Here is a 20331-nt window from a genome sequence, read left to right on the forward strand (position 1 = left end):
CATCACCAAACTTCTAAATAAACATCCAAAACATTTCTAACATTAAACACTGAAATAAAGGTGAGCAACACATATATTTAAGGAAGATCAATAAAAACCAGAAAATTCTTTTCCAACCCACATATTCCAGCTTAGGGTCACCAGTGGCCAGAGCTGATTCTGGCAGCTTGGGGCACAAAGTGGGTACCCAGGCTGGATAGGATACCCTTCCATCGCAAGGCCACTCACACCCACGCTCACTCAGACTGGGACAATGCAGGCACGATGATGAACCCAGCACGCACATCTTTGGGATGTGAGACAAAGCGGAGCGCCTGGAAAAAACCCGTGTGTAGTCATGGGGAGAAGATGCAAACTCCATACTGACAGTGGCCCCAAGCGGGAATCGATTTTTGTCCTCATCAATATTATAATGAAAGGACAAAATGATATTATTCAAGGACCAATGAAATCCCTTTATAATATAAAAAAAAGGCCAACTATTCTCATTACTAATATATAAAAGAACTACGCAGCAAAAATAAGCTTGACAGAGCATTTCAAATCTGGCGATTCTTACTCATGGCATTCAGGGCCTTAAAAAGTTAAAAGAATTTATATATATATATATATATATATATATACACACACACACACAAATATGAATGATATATATGTGATAAATAGATATATCTAATATATGTATTAGATATATATCATATATTGCATCTAATATATATATATATATATATATATATATATATATATATATATATAATAGATTCGATTTAAATTTCATCTCTACACTAAACTTCCTGAAGGCAGAAAGCAGACCTTCACCATAGTCCGGCAGCTAGCACAGCACCCAGCACAAAGCCGGGGCTCAATAAGCATTCAGTGAACAAAGGAAATCATACAGATAATATCTGCAGACAGGTCTGTCCCCAGGCCCATGTGGCTGTAAGATTAGACACATACAGATTATAATGTGGATATAGATTAAAAACAGATATAAACTACCAGGGACCAGATCAGAAATAACACAACTTTAACAAATTCAAGGTCTATTCAAAAGCAATGTGAGATAATGAGCGATCAGATTGGGGGGGGGGGGCGGGGCAGACACTATGCAACAAGCATCTCATGTATTTTCTCATGTCACTCTCCAAGGTCCCCAAGGGATAACCACCATTAATATCCCCATTTGTTAGATGTAAAAAAAAAAAAAAAAAACCCAAGAGGAAGTAATTAATTTGTCCCACTAAAGTGACAGGGCAAGGGTTAAGAACCCAAGCACTCTTGCTCCAGAGTATGGGTCCTTAGTCACTTCATGCTATTTTCTGTCCACTATTGCCCATCTTTCAAAGCATCAGTCTAAACCAGAAGTCACTTTTTTAATGGGCCAGATAGATTTGCTTCATTTATATTTTTTCCCTACCCCCAATAGTCCTCCTTGTCAACTAAGCTCAAATCTCTTATCATCTCTGTCTTTCTGGTCCTTCCTATCACAGAGCCCTAGAAATCCTACCTCAGAGTATCTTTTATATCCACCCACTACTTTCCATTTCCATTGCCCCTCCCCTCCATTACTGTCTCCCGCAGGCATTCATCACCCTATGTTCCTAGGGAAGGAAGCCCTTCCCCTGCCCTGGGGGGTGGTGGTGAATACTGATTCGGCTAACTAGTGGTTTTAATAGTGGCCATACAGAGGAATTGTCTGGGAATCTTTTAACAAATACCAATACCTGGCCCCTACACATTTTTATTTTTATTTTTTTTTAAGATTTTATTTATTTATTTTTTAGACAGAGTGGAAGGGAGGGAGAAAGACAGGGAGAGGAACATCAATGTGTGGTTGCCTCTCACACTCCCCACACTGGGGAACCTGGCCTGCAACCCAGGCATGTGCCCCGACTGGGAATCGAACCAGTGACCCTCTGCTTCACAGTCCGGCACTCAACCCACCGAGCCACACCAGCCAGGGCCCCCTACACATTTTTTAAACATACCTCTCAAGGTGACTCTTATGTTGTAGGTGGGGTTAAAGGCCACTGGCTCAAGATAATCATGGTAATCCCATCCTGGATACAGTTTTTGGTGCCCCCTCCCGATGGAGAGCAGGCTTCATATGTAACAAGTACTTAAAACACTGTTTGCTAGCTGACTGATAGGTTTCATAGTAATCTCAATGACTTTTCTACTAGCCACTAGAATTGTTACCTTATAAAAACATTCACTCTCCTCCACTTCATCTTCATTTTTTAACATTTAAACTACAGGGAAAGCATTGTGGGAGACTACCTGACAATGCCTTTGGGAAAAGGGCTGTAATGAGATCCACCCGTCAAGTTAATCATCATGAGGACAGAACTATTTACCGCGAGTTCTCTTCATCCTCTGCCCCTTCGATGGCAGCTGGGCTTAGCTTGCCTCACCACAAGGACGACTCCACAAGGTTACCATTACGTGCCTCAGGAACAATCTGCTGACCTTTCACTGCAATTCTGCATACGCAGTAACCGATCTCTTCCGCTCTTCTTCTTTCACGCCGTAAACCAAACCAATTAGATCATCCCTGAGAGAACCTTCACCTTTCAGATCACCCACCCCACTGTCCTCCACCAGCTCACAACCATTTCCATGCACCATCTGAAGGCTCCTACCACAATGCCTTTCTCTTTGGTGGCAGAAACCTCTTGGTGGATGTTTTGAACAGAAATGGTTAGAGACTAAGCAAACTAAAAACGCTGTAACTGCCGCTGCTTTTTCTTAACCTAACACTTTATCATAGAGATTAGTCCATAGCCACACATAAACAGCTGACTTGTTCTTTTTAACGACTACGTAGTATTCCATTGTATTAACCAATCATGCTTTAACTTGTGCTCTATTACGGAACATATATATTATTTCTAATCTTTACCTTCAACAAATAATCTTCATACACGTGGAATCTGCCACTATGCCAGTAACAAGATAAACTCCTACAAGAAGACTTATTGGGTTAAAGGTTATATATTTACAATTTTTTCATAAATATAGTCAAATAGCTCTCCACAGAGGGTATACTAATTTCTACACATACTTTAAGCACCATCTTTCCAGTAGACCTCAACAGTAGCTGATGACAATGTTCTGACTCAAGTTCAAGGTCCTCTCCATAGCTCAACTCTCCAGTCTATCCTAAGCCAGATAACCCACAACCAGGCTGACTGCTACTTCCTGGGCTTCTTCACTAAGCAGTTCTACACGGTGGCTACCACAGTGCCCTACCCAGTCCAACGCTTACCCAAGGCTATAAACCCAAGGCTATGAGCAGGATCACCCCAAAGCTGCCCTCAGTTCAAACTGCTCACTGGGCTCAGTGGTTGGCTACTCAGTGGACTAGCAACATCTTGAGACTGAGCAGGGGGCCTAATAACATGGTAGCTATTAACAAACATTTATAGAATGCTGAACATATAATTCTAAGGGGTAGGCAGTACTACAAGCCCCATTTTATACATGGGCAAAATCAGGCTCTGCAACTTTGCCCCAAATAACAGTTAATCAAGAGCTTGATCTAGAAGCTGGACTGTATGTTTCCCTTATTATTGTGTCTCACTACCTTGTTAAAGAGCCTATACCACATGAATGTTCTGGAAGGCAACAATCACACACATGTATTACAGATATTTTCCCCATTAAGAAAATGCATTTTACAAAAAAGCCACAGGGATCCAGAAAGGTCTGCTGGACACAAGGAACAGTGATTACAAGATGACCGCTGATAAGTTCACTTCCAAGTGACAAGCCTAACATTAAAGCTACCCACTCTGACGGAAAATCATTTTGTAAGTGCCACAAGCTAGAAAACAGGGGCTATAAAAGGCTTGCTAAATTCATTAATAAGGCAGTCAGCAGTTATCTGATTTCACAGCAACACCTGCATATTTATCTACTCATTACCAATTGGATGATGAAATTTTTCAAGCACATTTCAAAAATCTGCCAACTTCAAGTGTAAAAAAATAAACTTTGTGGTTAATTTTTCCCTTAACAAAGTACAGCTGTTGAGAATAATTGTTCAAGATCTTACCCTGTAATGTCAACTGCAGCAGAACAAAGAGTATTTAATTAGCAAATCTATCCAGTAATTCAACACCTATTATATAAAATGCCTTCGTGATTTTATTCAGGATAATTTGCTAAGAGGGTTATTACTGACATTCAGATGGAATTTAAAATTCCTACGCAAGTCGAGTCATAATAGCAGTAATGATCTCCCCAATCAGGAGATTCGGTGTCACACAAGGCTCTCTTGCAATGCAGCAGCCGATTTCCTGACTTCTTAATTCCTGGGCTCAGCTCAGTGAGAGCCCTTCATGCCGATATTTCAGTCAGCAATACATCTTTAATGGGACTCGATTAAAATAACTAGAACAAAAATGACTTTTTTCTGGTTAAAAAGAATGACAGCACTGCCATCACATCAATCATTGCAGGCTTTGCAGAACAGTGCCGTTAGGGGGAAAGAGGAGGGGGACACAGGGAAGGAGTGGGGCTGGGGGTGGGGAGAGCAATAATTAAAATAATACGAAAAGGTGCTTTAACCCCAACCCGAGCCTCCGAAGGTTGGCGAAGGGTGGGGGTGGAGACTAAGGAAGAAATGGAAATACATTTCAAAAGAGGGTTTCCTAAAGAAAATGATTTGTTCAGGAGTACACCCATGATGCGGTTTACTAAGCAGAAAGAGCATGTTTGTTACGCTGGGGTTAACAGCAGCAGCAGCGACCTAGGAAAAAGTACAACCGGGCTGAGTATATACAGGGTCTCCTAACAAGACCAGGAGAAAGGTGGGGTCTTGGTTTTTTGTTAGGACAGAATACTGGCGTCTCGCAACACATGCAAAGGTTAGAAAATGCTTTTAGGTGCAATTACAGACTAAAACAGTGCCTGTTAGCGCCAAATGAAAGAAAAGCACCAACTTCCCGGTTCAAAAAAGTTACAAGCTCCTATTCCAAAAGCATATGTCCATTATAGTGATGATATCTATGACCAAGAAACGCACTTTGCTACATGAGGCAGCTATCAAATACAACAAATCCTACTGACTAAGAACACATTGGGAAGGGTCAAATCTACACAAATAATGTATGAACAGAAGGACAACTGAAATCTCGATGGCTTTAGGGTTCTTCTGTGACTGATGACAAAGCTAGAAATAAACTGAAATGATTTTTTTTGTTATTTTTATTTTTTCTGGAAAGGTCTTTTAAACTAATACATTAGCATAACAGGGGGAACAAATGAATGGTTTGGAAGGATAGGGAAGAGGAAAGGATTAGAAATATAAACATTAATATATCTGGTAATCCAACGATTATCTAGCCTTTTCCTTTCCCAATTTGAGCAGTTTCCAACCAGGATTCAGTGTTACTCACTTCTCCCACTTGGTGAACATTTATTTTATCCTCATTATGTTTGACTGCCTTTTTCCTATTTTTTCTGTTCCCTGCTTTTCTGAGATGTGTGTCTTTTCTATCAAGATGCTCAAGGAGCAGGGCCGTGGATTTTGTAAGCACCTTGCTTTCTGTCTTCACCACTTAACAACATGTGACATGTGACATGGGGTTCCTTACCACCCTTAAACCTTAGTTTTTCCTTCTTTATAATCAGGATGATACTACCACCTAGTTCCCCCAGCTACGTGAGAAGTCAAAGAACTTCATGCTGAAAACATGCTTTGCAAAGATAAAACAACACTGTACCAACGTGAGTTTAAAGAACAGTCAGGGGTCTGAAGTCTGAGTACTGCCAATTACTAGCTAAGTGATTTGCAAACAAGCTTTTTCCCCTCTCTAGGTCTTAGCATCCTCATTTACAAAATGAAGAGCTTGGGATTCCTCCCAGATCTAAAAACTTACAAATCCAAGTTCAACACGTAGAACTTGGATTGTTTTGTCTTTCATATTCATTTCTGTAATATTAGGGAAAAGGACCACTAATATGTCCGACACAGATAATTAGCGCTATAAGAATATGCTTCAAGCCCTGGCCGGTGTAGCTCAGTGGATTGAGCGCGGGCCTGCGAACCAAGAGTATTGTGGTTCGATTCCCAGTCAGGGCACATGCCTGGGCTGCAGGCCAGCAAGGGATGCACAAGAGGCAACCATACATTGATACTTCTCTCCTTCTCTCCTTCCCCTCTAAAGATAAATAAATAAAATCTTAAAAAAAAAAGAACATGCTTCAGCAGGAAAAACAAAACACCAGAATATTTCCATATTCTAGGTTGCTTTTGAAGGGTATATGGTTGCAAAAACTAGAAATATGTAAGCTCTCACAATGAGTCTGCATACATCTTTATCGCTTAATGTAAGTAAGTGAATAAGCATATTTACGGCACATAAAAATACCCAACACTTTCTGCTGAAATCCGTACCCCTCTCTCCCACCCAGGAAAATATATACACATCTTCATATATATGAGGTGTGTCCAGAAGGTATCCAGACACATAGTATGAAAAATAGAGGAATTTATTGAAGAACAAAGAAGAACCATTGTACACAGGACAATGATGCCTCAGTCCCCTTCAAAGTAGCACCTTGGGACCTCACACAGTTCTCCCAATCACCATTACCTCCCTTGTCATATATTTCTGAATCTCATCAATGGTCTGAAATCTCTTCCCTTTCAAAGGTGATTTTAGTTTTGGGAAAAGCCAGAAGTTACAGGGTGCCAAATCTGGGCCGTAGTGGGGCTAAGTCTCCTAGGTGATTTGATGTTTTGCCGAAAAACTCTGGCCACAAGTGCCGCATGAGCAAGCACGCTGTTGTGATGAAGCTGCCAATCATCAGCTGCCCATCACTGCAGCTTTCTGAGTCATCCAGACAGTTTCCAAGGAGGAATGTCCAAGCTTCATGCAAAACTGATGCAGATTCATTGCTCTACTTACTCATTTTGAAAGCAAAGGTCAGGCAGAACGCACCCTCACTCAATGGCATGTACCACCCCCACTGACTAGTACAGTGAAGTCATCATTGTTCACACATGCACATTCCAGTCCGTTCTCCTTGGCTGCCAGATTACATGGATGTCACATAAACCATTCTCATTATATTAACAATGGCTGGACTGTTTCCAGACAGACGTCGTATGTATCAAGGTTTCTCAACATGAACACTACTGACACTTTAGGTTGGCTAACTCTTTGTCATGAGGGGCTGTTCCTGGCCTCTACCTACTAGACGCCAGCAACATGCATGTGTGTGTGTATACAGGTGAGTGCATGGGCATACATGCTCTCCAGTTGTAACAACCAAAACTGTCTTGAGATATTGCCACATGTTTCATGGGGTGGGGGGCAGGGTGGGTAGTGTTACACTGATGACTCAACATTTTCTCTCTCTAGGCCCATACCCAGTTCTGTCCCATAAGCACTCATTCTAAACTCCATCCATCACCTCCAGAACCACAACCAGCTCCAAACATGACAAATGGCCCCTCCAAGAGCCGTCATCTAAAACAAAGGGATGACTTCCATTCCGATCCAATGAATTAACAAGTCTCACTATGTCTTTCCAGTGTGACACCCCTGTCAATGGGTTGTCCCTCCTCCTGGCCCTCACCTACCACCTGTCTCTAGCATCACTGCCTCCCAAGACATTCTTATCACTTTCTTTGTGTCCTTTCTAAAATGTACTCTTTGAAATGAAATTCAACCCCCTAGCTTGACCCAAAATCTAGTTGAGGCCCACCTCATCTTCTAGTTTCCCACATGCATTCATTCTTCAAGCCAGCCTTCCTGAAATATTTTGAGTTCATTAAACAAGCCATGCTCTATTATCGCTTCTGTATTTTTCACATGCTGTTTCCCCACGGTACTTAGAAGTGTGGGTTCAGAAGTTAGGCTGTGCAATGGTTTGATGTGGATCCCGGCTCCTGGGGCCCACGGCGTTGTGGATGAGATATGAGACAAATTCACACAGACTACCGAGTTCTGTGGAAGAAAAGGGATTGCGTGGCTTCTCTCTTAAGGGGAGAGCAAGCCTTGGAGCACCTCGGCCACTCTCTCAAGAGGAGAGTTGTCGGGGCCTAAAGATGGTGAATGCAATCCATCAAGAAAATCGCACCAGGAGGGCTTGGCTGAGGCAGCCCCAAACAGGATGCTGCAGCCGAGCCAGGTAGCCCCCACCCTTGTGGGCATCCCTTGATCACGAGTACTAACTACCAATCAAGATGCTGATCACGCGCCCACCTACCAATCGTCGCCAGGAGCATGCAGTGAGCATGCACAGGACAACCTATCAGAACCACCTCCCCTTTTCCCCTGCCCCCTATATAACAGCCCCGCCCAAAATAAAATTCGCAGCTTGATCAGAATCCTTTGTCTTGCTGCCTTTCTACGCGCCTCTTGCTCCCATCCCTATTCATCCGTTTCAGGTAGACTCGGGACCCCCGTTGACTGTTCCGCGGGACGGAACAGAGAGTGCTTCGACCCTTGTCTTGATACGTTCTTATTAGATTCAATTCACACAGGGATACAGGGTGTATAGGTAAAGCTCATCAGTCATTGTCAGGCAGAATTAATTAAATAATAGATAACATTCAAAGAACTCTGAGGGCTTATTCTGAGTCAGGGTCAGATAGTTAAAGGGCCATAAAACTTTGGGGAACAAACTTACTTCCTGCTTGGACCCTTATCATTTCAATTGAAAGTATTAACAAAGTAGGTTTCATAGGATTTTATGCATTCTTTCTTAGGCCTGATTGCCCCAGGGAACCCACCCTTTCCAGCACAGGGCTGCACCTACCTCCAGCATTGTTTTAGGGTTAAGGCATGGTTTCAGGCTTAAGTCAAACAGGGAAAGCAAGGCAGCCAAGAGATTAGGAGACTTCTTGCAGACAGAATGAGGACTCAGGTTATGTCAAAGCTGAGGGGTGAGGGTCCATTACCTCCTTTTTCTATAGCCCCCAAGTTCTTCCCTGAGGGCCCCTTCGTGACTGTGCCTGTCTTAGGTTGCCCCTCCTTTGAGGAATCTTACCTGTCATTGGCTAACCAGTCACCCACCAGGGCCTATCAGGGTGAAGAGAAAGGGGGCAGAGGTGGTGCCCCTATCAGGAAGATAAGCTTTGTCTCCTAAGTGGCTTATGGTCTCAAGGTCCTTTACTCAGCCTTAGCCATGTGGGATTACAGCTTCTGAAACCAGGCAGGGCAGTTCCTAACAATGGTTAATTTTATCTGTGAACTTGGCTAGGCAATAATACCCAGATATGTGGTCAAAGACTACTCTACATGTTGCTGTGTAGGTACTTTTTTAAAACACAAGATTGGCATTTAAATCAGTACACTTTCAGCAAAAAAAGTTACCAACCATAATGTGAGTGGGCCTCATCCAATCAGTTGAAGGCTACAAGAGAAAAAGACTGAGATCCCCCAAGGAAGAGGAAATTCTGCTGCAGACTGCCTTCAGGCATGAACTGAAACATCAACTCATGTCCCAAATGGGTCTCCAGACAGATTGTAGCCTGCCCAGCAGATTTCTGATTTGCCAGTACTCACAATCACACGAGCTCATTCTGTAAAATCTCTCTCTCTCCCCCCACAACTCACTTACTCTCACTCTCTCTCTCTCTCTCTCTCTCACTCTCACACACACACACACACACACACACACACACACACACTATTGGTTCTGTTTCTATGGAGATCCCCAACTACTACAGGCTGCCTGAGTTCAAAGCCTAAGGGTACTGCTTATATACTGCACGACCTTGGGCACACAATACAATCACTAAATCTCCGATTCCTTGACTATAAAGTGGAGATAACAGCTGCAGCTTCCTTACAATAGGGCTACTATGAGCAGGAAATGTGGCCACATATGTAAATAGTTCTGTACAGTCTCTGGTATCTAAGTGCTCAGTAAATGTTAGGCATCATCACCTAACGTCTACTTATTTCACAAGGAACTTCACATTGTCAAAAACAGCCTCTCTGGCCTCCCTGACCCAACGATATTAAAAAGTGTGTTAGTCCAATGTAGCCCCGAAAAGACTCTGTGTATACCGCAACACACCACTCTATTATAAAAGGTAAGATTAAGAGACTACAAGCAAATGGCAGCAGAGATCATGCCTTAGCCATTACACCTAACACATAATAGTAATTCATAGCCTGACACATAATAGTAATTCAATAAATATTTCTTTCTTAGGTGTTAGTGAAAAGAGGCAAACCTGAAGTGGTACAGCTTGAGAAGAGCAAAGCCATGGGTTGATAAGCGCATCTCCACAACATCGGTACCCTAAAGCGGGTTGCAGAAAGCGGCAATTAAACCCACACACTGCACGCATGTAAATGCTAGCTCTTTCCATGCAAGAAATGGAGTGAATCCGTTTGAATCCCACCTTCAAACACAACCCATGTTAAACAAATATTCACTCAAGAGAAATGAATTTCAACCCCAATGATAAAGGCCCGTTAATTATAAACTTGACTCAAAGTGTACCTCTCCCATACAACTCTTGTTTCCAGATAAACTGATTTTGTTTCAAATCCTGAATTTACAACCTAGACCTTCTGGTAGCTCATGTGTAAAGAATATAAAACACGCTGAATAAACAAAGCTTTCTGAAAGGTTTCTCCTCCCCAACAGACACATTTAATGCTATTTATGAGTCTCTCTCAATTACTGCCCCACAATTTGACAGGGCTCTAATTTTGATCTAAAAAAACTCAAAATACCATAATGTGTGGCTCTAAAACATGTGAAAGGAAAAGTGAACATCTTTGTCTTCTAATTTCTTGCCCTGAAATATTTCTTCATTTTGTGGATTTTTCAGAATCCACTTTACATTTTTACTTTGAAAAAACTGTTTTCACCTTTAAAGAAACCTTCCTTGCACCACATTCTTATTCTCTATTCCCCCTCTACTCCAACCTCCAGTTTAGAAACTTGCGTCCTGTACATTTCACTTGAATTCACACGCACTATTGTCATACTTGGGCTTAGGTCTGACACAGGACCCAGAGAGCTGCTAGAGCTGACTTAAAAGAACACTTGAGCCAAATCTACTCACCGACACAAGAGTTCAAGTACGAGCCTACACTCTTAAATATTAAACTCCCAGAAGAAGAAAAAAACAAAAACCCTAGGGCACCCAGATGAAAAACTAGAGCAGGAGACATTAGCCTAAGGTCAAGAAATCCGAAAATCCCTGCTACGCTAAGGAAAAATGTGAATGTGTGTCTGTAAGCATTTTTCTAGGACGCGGGTACACATATTTCACCAAATTTGAAATTCTGATGTGTTCAAATATAAGTACCATAGCAGATGCTCCAATTAGCCACAAAAATAGCACTTTAGGAATTCTTAGAATTTACATAATGTCCATGAGACTCAAAACACCACTGCCCAAAGGCCTCTGCCTCTTGCTTTGGAGCTAGCTGTTTGGGGCCCCTACAGTATATTTTCCCTCTCAGAAAAACGGGCATGCATCAAAAGGCTTGGAGATTTGGTTCCCTGATTGACTCCCAGAATAATTCTTCTGGGGGGCTACTTAAGACTCGGCCAAACTATGTCCGCACTTTGGTGAACATCAGCGCTGAGGCAAGTTTCACGCAACCTGATTAAAATTGACTCAAAGTGTCTTACTTCAGTAATCACTTAGACGGAATGAATTTTACATTAGTGGGATCAAGCATGCACCAGGCCTCAGTGGAAATGAAAAGGGCTTATAGTAATAGGATTTATAAATCCACCCATTAGGTTAATGGCTAAATGATTTACATGTAACACTCTCCCCCACTCCGCCTTCCTTCACCCTTTAACTCGGTAAAAACTATGCTTGGCATTTTCTACTGCAGTGCCATACTCAAAGGAAATAGCCTTTCTATTTTGGGACATTCTAATTTCTAATAATGGCTTGGGTAGCTACCATTAACTCTTTCAAAGCACAAATAATTGACTAATAAAATTAAATAGTCTATAAGGCCTGAAAGTGCTTAATTGATCATAATTGTCTATTTGAGAAGAAGGCGTCAGGCTGGCTATGTTCAGATAATGAAGTTGGGCAATTCTGAAGCGCTGCAATCAAGATAATACAGCTAAAAAGGACATTAGCATTTTCTGGAATCTGCAACATTTTCTTTATAACTGAGGTCATGGGAAAATCTGACTAGAAAACTTTGAGCTCTCAGTCCCCACAAATGACAGATTTAACGGGGTGCCACTTGTCACTACTAAGCACCTGGACTGAAGCTCAACCCTGGAAGGGCATCTTGCCAGGGGTCTAAAGGACAACCCGAAGGTGGAGAATTATCGAGGTATTTGCTATCACCATTTGATGGAAGCATTTTTGATTTCTGGAAAGCTTTTTAGGACTGGTATGTGATAAGATAGTCATGGTACTGTTCATCATTACTCCCTGCTTTGAGTAAGGTGCGAAGAGAAGGAACTATTTAAGCCCAAGACCTCAGGGGCAACTCCCTCACTCAGTGCTAGAGCTAAATACTAAATTCTGTTCTTTAATGACCATACGGTCTTCACGGCCTCCTGTAGCAACTCTACTTCTTACAAAAGGGTGCCCCTTGCCCTCCCTTTTTTTAGAAGTTCAGAAAAGAGATTCTGTGAGCTAGCTATATATGATTAAAATAGAGAGGGTTTGAGCCCTGACTGGTGTGGCTCTGTCACTTGGGCATCATCCCATGAAGCAAAAGGTCGCTGGTTCGATTCCCAATCGGGGCACATGCCTGGGTTGCAGGTTTGGTCCCCAGTCGAAGCATGTTCGAGATGCAACCAATCAATGTTTGTTTCTCACATCAATGTTTCTCTCCTTCTCTTCCTCCCTACTCCCCCCCTCTATAAATAAATAAATAAATAAATAAATAAATAAATGTTTTTTTTTTTTTTAAATAGAGAGGGTTCCTAACTCAAAGAAAAATCTTCAGATAGATGGTGTCATTTTAGGAAAATATAATTGTGTTCACCTGTCCAGAAACATGCGTGTTATAGACAATGTTCAGGCATGCCTCTAGAATGCCTCTTTATCTTTAAAGATCAATTGAATAATGTATTTCAATTTATCAATCACTTTTTCTCCTGTCCCATCATCTTTTGGGAAGAATCCAGAGAAATTTCTAAAGGAACAGATAAATGCCAAATTGAAAAGAGTCATTTAGGATGCCAGTGTACAATACAGAGAAGACAAAATATCAATATATAAACTATGCAAGATGTGGCTACTGCTAAAAAAAAAAATCCCTATTACTTTTGAATTTCTTTTTTTTTAAATTATTGTTCAAGTACAGTTTTCTGTCTTTTACCCCATCCCAGCCCACCCCTACTTTTGAATTTCTTTAGTCCTTTCATTTAGGCCCTCAAAAAGTTATTCATTCACACACTAACAAGCATTTTATTTTATTTTTTGTCCTCACCCGATGACATGTTTTTTTTCATTGCTTTCAGAGTGGAAGAGAGAGGAAGGGAAAAAGAGAAACATCAACGTGAGAGAGAAACATCAATTGGTCACCTCCCACATGCCCCTGGACCAGGGATCGAACCCACAACCCAGGCACACACCTTGACTGGGAATCAAACCCACACTGTTCTGGTTACAGGACGACCACCTGAGCCACACTGGCTAGGGCACGCACTAACAAGTATTCACTGAACAGTTCTCACATGCTAGGTGGAAGGGAACACTAGGCATGAATGACTCGGCCATAATCCCTTTCCTCTAGAATGTGTGGTATCTAACAGAGCGGCAAATTTGCATTTGAAAAAAATATACACACACACACAATAGAGTCCTCTGAGGTGGGAGAGGAAAGTTCATGGAAGCAAACTGTATATAGGGGAAGGTGATCTATAGGAAGTAATAGAAAAAGGGGAGTGGGGGAAAAGTGTTGAAGATCCAAAGGACAGAGAGAAACTCTTAAAAAATAAGTTTTTAAAAAAAGGTTTCTTTTGCAATGAGAAGAAAATGAAAACTATGGATGAGATCAGAATGCTCCGGAAACTGGAGCGAGGGCAGAGAGGCCCAATGTGAAAGGACGTAGAAACCACATTAAGGACTTTAAACTGAGGAGTGACGATCAGTTTGACAGTTTAAAAAGGTCTCTCTGGTTACAAAACACGTAGAGAATAGATGCGCCAGGGGCAGCATCCAGGAAGAAGTGGTGTATATCACTTCGAACAGCATTAAAGGCATTGCACTGGAGATAGACAATCGTAGGTATTTAGGAAGTAGAATCTACGGAACTTGGTGACTGGCTGAATTTGGGGCACAAGGAAGATGAAACCCATGTCCCCGACTTAACAACTGGAAAGGCAGACAGTGCTGTCACTCACTGACTGAGACAGGGAATCCTGGGAGGGGAACAGGTTGGGGAGTAGAACCAGCTGGGCAGTTCTGGAATTGATGAGTATGTTATACCTGTGGACATCTAAATGAAGATCACAGGGAGGCAGTGGAAGCTAAGATACTCAATGGAGGGGACGTGGAAGTTTTGGATACAGGAATTCCAATGGTCAGCAGAGATGCAATATACAACTAAAGCAAAGCAACGTCAGCATGCAGACAACAACAGAACCCATTGAAACAGATGGCACAGCTCACAAAGGGGCAGCGGGAGAATGGGAGACAAGGCAAGCTGGCGCCCAAACCATGGTAATGGGGCTTCCAGGGTGTCTGCACCCCTTATTCCTCCTCCAGCACCTTCCTTTCCCTTTCAGCTATCAGGTTTCCATTCTTTCTGTCACAATTGGCAGGTGTCATACAAACCAGTGACCACTGACAAATTTCATTGCAGGCTGTCACAGTCAGACAGCCAGGCACCACACACTGACCTTTAAGGAGAACGATCCCAACAGGTGGCTAGTGCCTAATACAAATAATTGTATTAAGCCTCGGAACAAGGTCAAAAAGGAGGAGCACCTTGCCTTTTCACGAGCAGCCAACACAGCTCCAGGACGCAGCTCAACAAACAGCAAGCAAAACTTCTGCAGTGGCTCCCCTCCTTGAGGCAGTGATGGGCTCAACAGGAAGACTAAACATCAATCAAGTCACTTCACAAGTAAAGAGCCTCCTATAGCTCTGACCATCATTTTCCTGCCTCTCTTCTGCATTTGGGAGGTGGGAGGGCATTCTTTTCTATGTCAGGTTTGGTGCCATTTATAAGCAGTTGCAATTTATACACATCCAATTGAAGAAAAGTTAATGATGAGAGAAGGGTTCCCCTCAGTTTCCAAAGAATATTCTTCACACCCTTCAAAAGAAACTACCTAAGTCATAGGTGATGAAATTAATTGCCTTTGTTACTGATTTGCTTTGATAACATCAAATGTCTCGCTGTTCTCATGGACCTCTACCGTCACAGCAAGCCACTGTTGTGACAGAACAGGCAGCTGTAGCTCAGGGGGTGGGAGGAGCCTGCTCAACCTCCTGAAAGACGAAGGCCCCATCAGGGCTCAGAAATTCCACTGGGTGGTGAGGAACCAGGAGTCCTGCAAGCCGCAGCAGGACCCGCAGCAGGACCCGGTGTGCTGAGCTTTTCTCCCTGACCTTTACATAAAAAAAATCTCTCTCTCTCCCCTGGAGACAGCCCCCACTGCTCCCACCGTCTCACACCTCGTGACGGCAAATGGCATGGCTGGGAGGAGCCACACACCACTGGCATGTCGGTACCCAGAGCAAGAATCCAAGCAGTAGATCAGATTCCTGTCAGCTGCAAACGGGCAGCACTTCAGCTGCTTCTCATTCTTTATTTTTAAATGGCAGGATGGGCTCAAGGGCACGGTGGCCTGTCACACAAAAGACTAAAGATTAGCAAAGAAAAAAAACAAAACCCTTCAGAGTACGCAGATTCACACAAGACTGACAACTGAACAAGCAGCACGGTATTTTACAAATCAGTTGAATGTGTTTCTCTTAGTAACATGATGAGGGAAGATTGATTATGGAACAAAAATGAATCAAACTAACTACAGATTAGTTCTTAGTCAATAAGACTAACAAATAAATTCTCTTGCTACTGATCTGGAAAAGCCTTATTTTCAGAATTTGGAGCCCAGAGCATGAGAATATTGGGATGTGCTACCAGTGACAAAGCTCCCCACTCGATCGGTCCCCAGAAACAAAAGAGCAGTAAAATTAAATACCGATCAATAAAATGTAAAGAGTGCGGTTACGAAGAACTTACCTCTGCAGAATACAAAATGTGTTTTCTTTTCTCCCTATACCGCCAACCAGATCGTTCTCGACTCATTCTTAGAAACTGAAGACCAACTTGGATTTTGATGTATAAACTGCTTTTGACGATATTTCATTTTAAACAGATAAACACTTTAAAAACATGCAAGCTGAAGACACCCTTTTGAGAAACTAAGAAAACAGATGTGGAAGCCATTTGTTTCGATGAAGAGGAATTTTCGCTTTTATGGGAATACAATGATTCATGAAGAGGAAAAAAGTCTGTCATCAAGTTTACTTCAATAGATACTCTTGGGTTTGAGGCAGCTTTCTAAATATGGCCACTGCTTTTCTTCACATCCCCTCTCTCCTGAAATATCTCAAACTACCACGAAACAAACATTACTTTTATTGTCTTTGTTCTTTTACATTTTCTGCTTAGTTAATATATTGTGCAGGAGAAAAAAAAAAACACAACCCTGGTAGGACAGCATTACATACTTGCTTTTATTGCTTAGGAAGCTGGACAAAATACCTTCTGCTTTAGTGATTTATCAAAACCAAGCCATCTTGAGAGTATTAAAACATTAAGGATACAAGAAACCCTGGCAGGAGGTTCAGAAATAACAGCTCTCCTTAACCCCAAAGGAGATGGAATAAAAGAATAGTGAAGCTTTTCCAAGAACTCCTAGCAAAGAGGAAAATCTCCTTTTTTAGTTTCTCTTTTTAATGGCGATAAAACAAAGAAGCACTAAAACAGGAAAAGAAAACGGGTGGGGGCATTGGGCTCCACCTGGGGAAGTGCTTAGAAATTCTCTCCTTCCTTCCTGTGCCCCGTGCCCATCTGCTTCCATCCTCTCTTCCTCAGTGGCTGTGGCTACAGGCCATTCTCTGGGTTAAGAGGCACTGCTGGGATAAGGTATTTACCTTCCATGCTTCTCTACGCCCTCAACAAAAGAAGGCAAAATGGCCAATGTTCCTCAGTTTTTGTTTGATAAAAAATCCCCCCTCATAATTCCCTAACCCTTAAGAGTCTGCTATAATCCCTATATTAAGAATCACAAAGCCCTAGCCCTGGCTGGTGAAGCTCAGTGGATTCAGTGCAGGCCTGCGAACCAAAGGATCGAGGTTCGATTCCCATTCAGGTCACATGCCTGGGTTGCAGGCCAATTCCCAGCAGGGGTAGCATGAGAGGCAAACATACATTGATATTTCTCTCCTTCTGTCCTTCCTTTCCCCTCTAAAAGATAAATAAAATCTTTTTAAAAAACTTTAAAAAAAAAGAGAATCACAAAGCTCTGGTTGGTGTGGCTCAGTGGATTGAGCACTGGACGGCAAAGCAAAGGGTCGGCTGGTTCAATTCCCAGTCAGGGCACATAGGGCACATGCCTGTGTTGCAGGCCAGGTCCCTGGGGATCAATGAGAGGCAACCACACACTGGTGTTTTTCTCCCTCTCTTCCCCTCTCTCTTAAAATAAATAAAATATTTTTAAAAAAGAATCGCAGAAAATAAATTATCTCTTTTCTGCAACATCCCCATCTGCCAATATTTTGCCACATTACTTGCTAGAGTTTATATTTCAAAAATGATGCTTTAACCTATCCCAAATATAACAACATAATTTTGAAAATGCATTTTCCCACTGTGAGCTATAGCTCAATCTCTGAACTCCCTTAATGGTCTACAAAATTCTATTTTCATGTATGTAGGAATTTTTCTGGGTAAAAAATCAAAAGCTTTCACCCAATTCTCAAAAGGGTCAAAAAGATGAGCCTTCCCCCCAAAACTTGTACTGATTTCTTAGTTAGGTCAAACCAGTTCTATAACAGTATAGGGAGTTGTCCAATGTATTTCATACTCACGGCTGCTCTTGATTTACCCAAGATATCACCAAAGAGGTGACTGCAACCGAAAGGTCACTGGTTCGATTCCCAGACAGGACACATGCCTAGTTGCAGGCCAGGTCCTCAGTTGCATGCATGTGAGTGGCAACCAACAGATGTATCCCTCTCACATCAATATTTCTCTCCCTCTCTTTCTCCCTTCCCTTCTCTCTAAAAATAAATGAAATCTTTTTAAAAAATCTACAAAACTAACCATCTTCTACCAATGCAGATGAGTCTTAATGATGGACATTTTGGATTTACTTGGTCCTTCCTCACATGGGACCACACAGTTGATCAAACACAGAACCTCTCTGCTCAAGTAAACACAGAGTTCTGCTCTCTCATTACTTCCGGCCCCCCATACCAGTATTTAAAATTCCTCTTCTTTCCTGTATGTCCTAATTCTATACCCAACCCTCTTAAATACAACCAATGATTTAACGTCATGTGTCACTCAGATGACCAAACACTTCATGGTCAAGGTTTCCTAACTATATCCTTTCCCATATCACTCTACCACTTCCCTCTGCAATCTTAGGAGTGACCCTCCATGAACGCCAAATTCAAGCATTTACAGTGGGCTCAGCATTGAGGTAAAGACAAAGGGAATTTTACTGCTCTTAAGGAACTTAAAAGACAAATGGGATCACTTCCAGCTAGGTAGTTTTCACAGTATGACAATGAAAGGCACAGGACTCAAGAACTGTCTTACAGGAACATACCGTATTTTTTAGACTATAAGACGCACCCCCTCGTTTGGGAGGAAAGTGGGGGGTGTGTCTTATAGTCTGAATGTAGCTTACCTGGCTCACGGGGGGGGGGGGGGNGCCCCATCCGCCGCGCCCCCCCGGTCAGTGGAGAGAGGTCACAGGTTAGTAAATATTTTACCACATTTTTTGCTTCAAAATTTTCCTATTTTCCTTCTCTAAATCATAGATGCATCTAACAGTCCTAAAAATACAGTAAAAACAGAGTGACTAAGCCAGTCACACCACATCACACACCAACGGCCTCATCTACTGAAACCTGCTCTTTGGAGACCTGGCTAAGCCTTCAGATGAGTCCAAAAAGAGAAGGAGCATGGCTCTAGCTCTACCCAGGGACTAGTCCCATTAATATTAAAAGGGAGAGAAGGCAGTGCTAATTAAAGAGGAATGGAATGAATGTCGTTGTCCTTACCTATAGCATTAAGAAGAAAAAGAAGCCACAGGGTACAAGAGTCCAGGTCAAGTACAAACATAAAGTCTGGAAATCTGGAATCCCATGAGCCAAGATGTCCTTGGCGGCTTAGCTTTCTCATTTCTTTGTAGTTCAGATTGTCTTTCCTTTGATAGTAAGAATCTCACCCCTTCCCTTTCCAGCATCTTCCATCTTTCCCTTCCCAATGGTGCCTTCTTTCCAGTTCTACAGTATCAACTTCTCCTAAATTAAGGGTTACTCACTCACTTGACAAATATGTATCGATAGTCTGCACTGCTCAAGACGTGGTACCTAACTCTGAGAAGATGAATAAAATACAATCCATGCCCTTGAGGAACTTGCAATGTGCACTCCAATTATTTTCAGTGGTCTCATGTTCTTTATCTTTTAGGGCTCAATCCCCGTCACCTCATGCTCAATGCATAAAACCTATGCTGCCTTTTAGCTTCGTTCTCAGAACTTAAATTGTTCCTTCAAAGGTCAGTAGGACCTCTTCTTGCCAAAAGTAACAGCCACTGCTTAGATTCTTCCACAATCATCTGAGCACTGCCCTAATGAAATGAAAAGACACATCAGGGTTCTCCCTTCATCATCACTATCCTCTGCCAATTCCTAATGATAAAGCCCACACAAGCCCACGACTCCAGACGGTGTGAAATTTCCCATGGGGGGAGAGGGAGTGGGCAAAACTGCCCCCAGTTCGGAATTACTGACCTACATGGATACCCTACAGGGTATGGCCTGTGCACATGCTGGAGAAGTGACTAATGGGTCATAAAGCGTACTGACTCCAGACATCCGCCTACTGTCACCAAGATTATTGAGCGCACAGAATTATGTCGTCCAAGATGGATTTTTTCATGTTCAGGCAAATTTACAAAGTCTCCAAATATGCCGGACATCTTTCCTTTGCCCATCCATTTCCATTGCCCACCCTGCTCCCTGGGACGGAAGGCTGACTTAATGGGTTGCGTTAAAAGAGCTTCCTTGTCCCCTAATTTACAGTTGAGTTTAGGCCACCAGAAACAGTGCACAGATCAGGACGGAAGTGAGGGCAGGTTATTTATGACCTCAGTTTTCCCCGTGAC

The 20331-nt window shown here is 42.4% G+C and overlaps 1 protein-coding gene across 2 annotated transcripts in view; it reads right to left on the reverse strand.

The window, feature by feature from the left end:
• POLA1 (DNA polymerase alpha 1, catalytic subunit) overlaps positions 1-20331 on the reverse strand; it is a 300925-nt gene that overhangs the window by 183744 nt on the left and 96850 nt on the right. The window lies entirely within an intron of this gene.

The sequence above is a fragment of the Sturnira hondurensis genome, unplaced genomic scaffold (genome assembly GCF_014824575.4).
Source record: "Sturnira hondurensis isolate 20B ecotype Veracruz unplaced genomic scaffold, ASM1482457v3 Scaffold0012467, whole genome shotgun sequence".
In the NCBI taxonomy this organism is placed as follows: Eukaryota; Metazoa; Chordata; class Mammalia; order Chiroptera; family Phyllostomidae; genus Sturnira; species Sturnira hondurensis.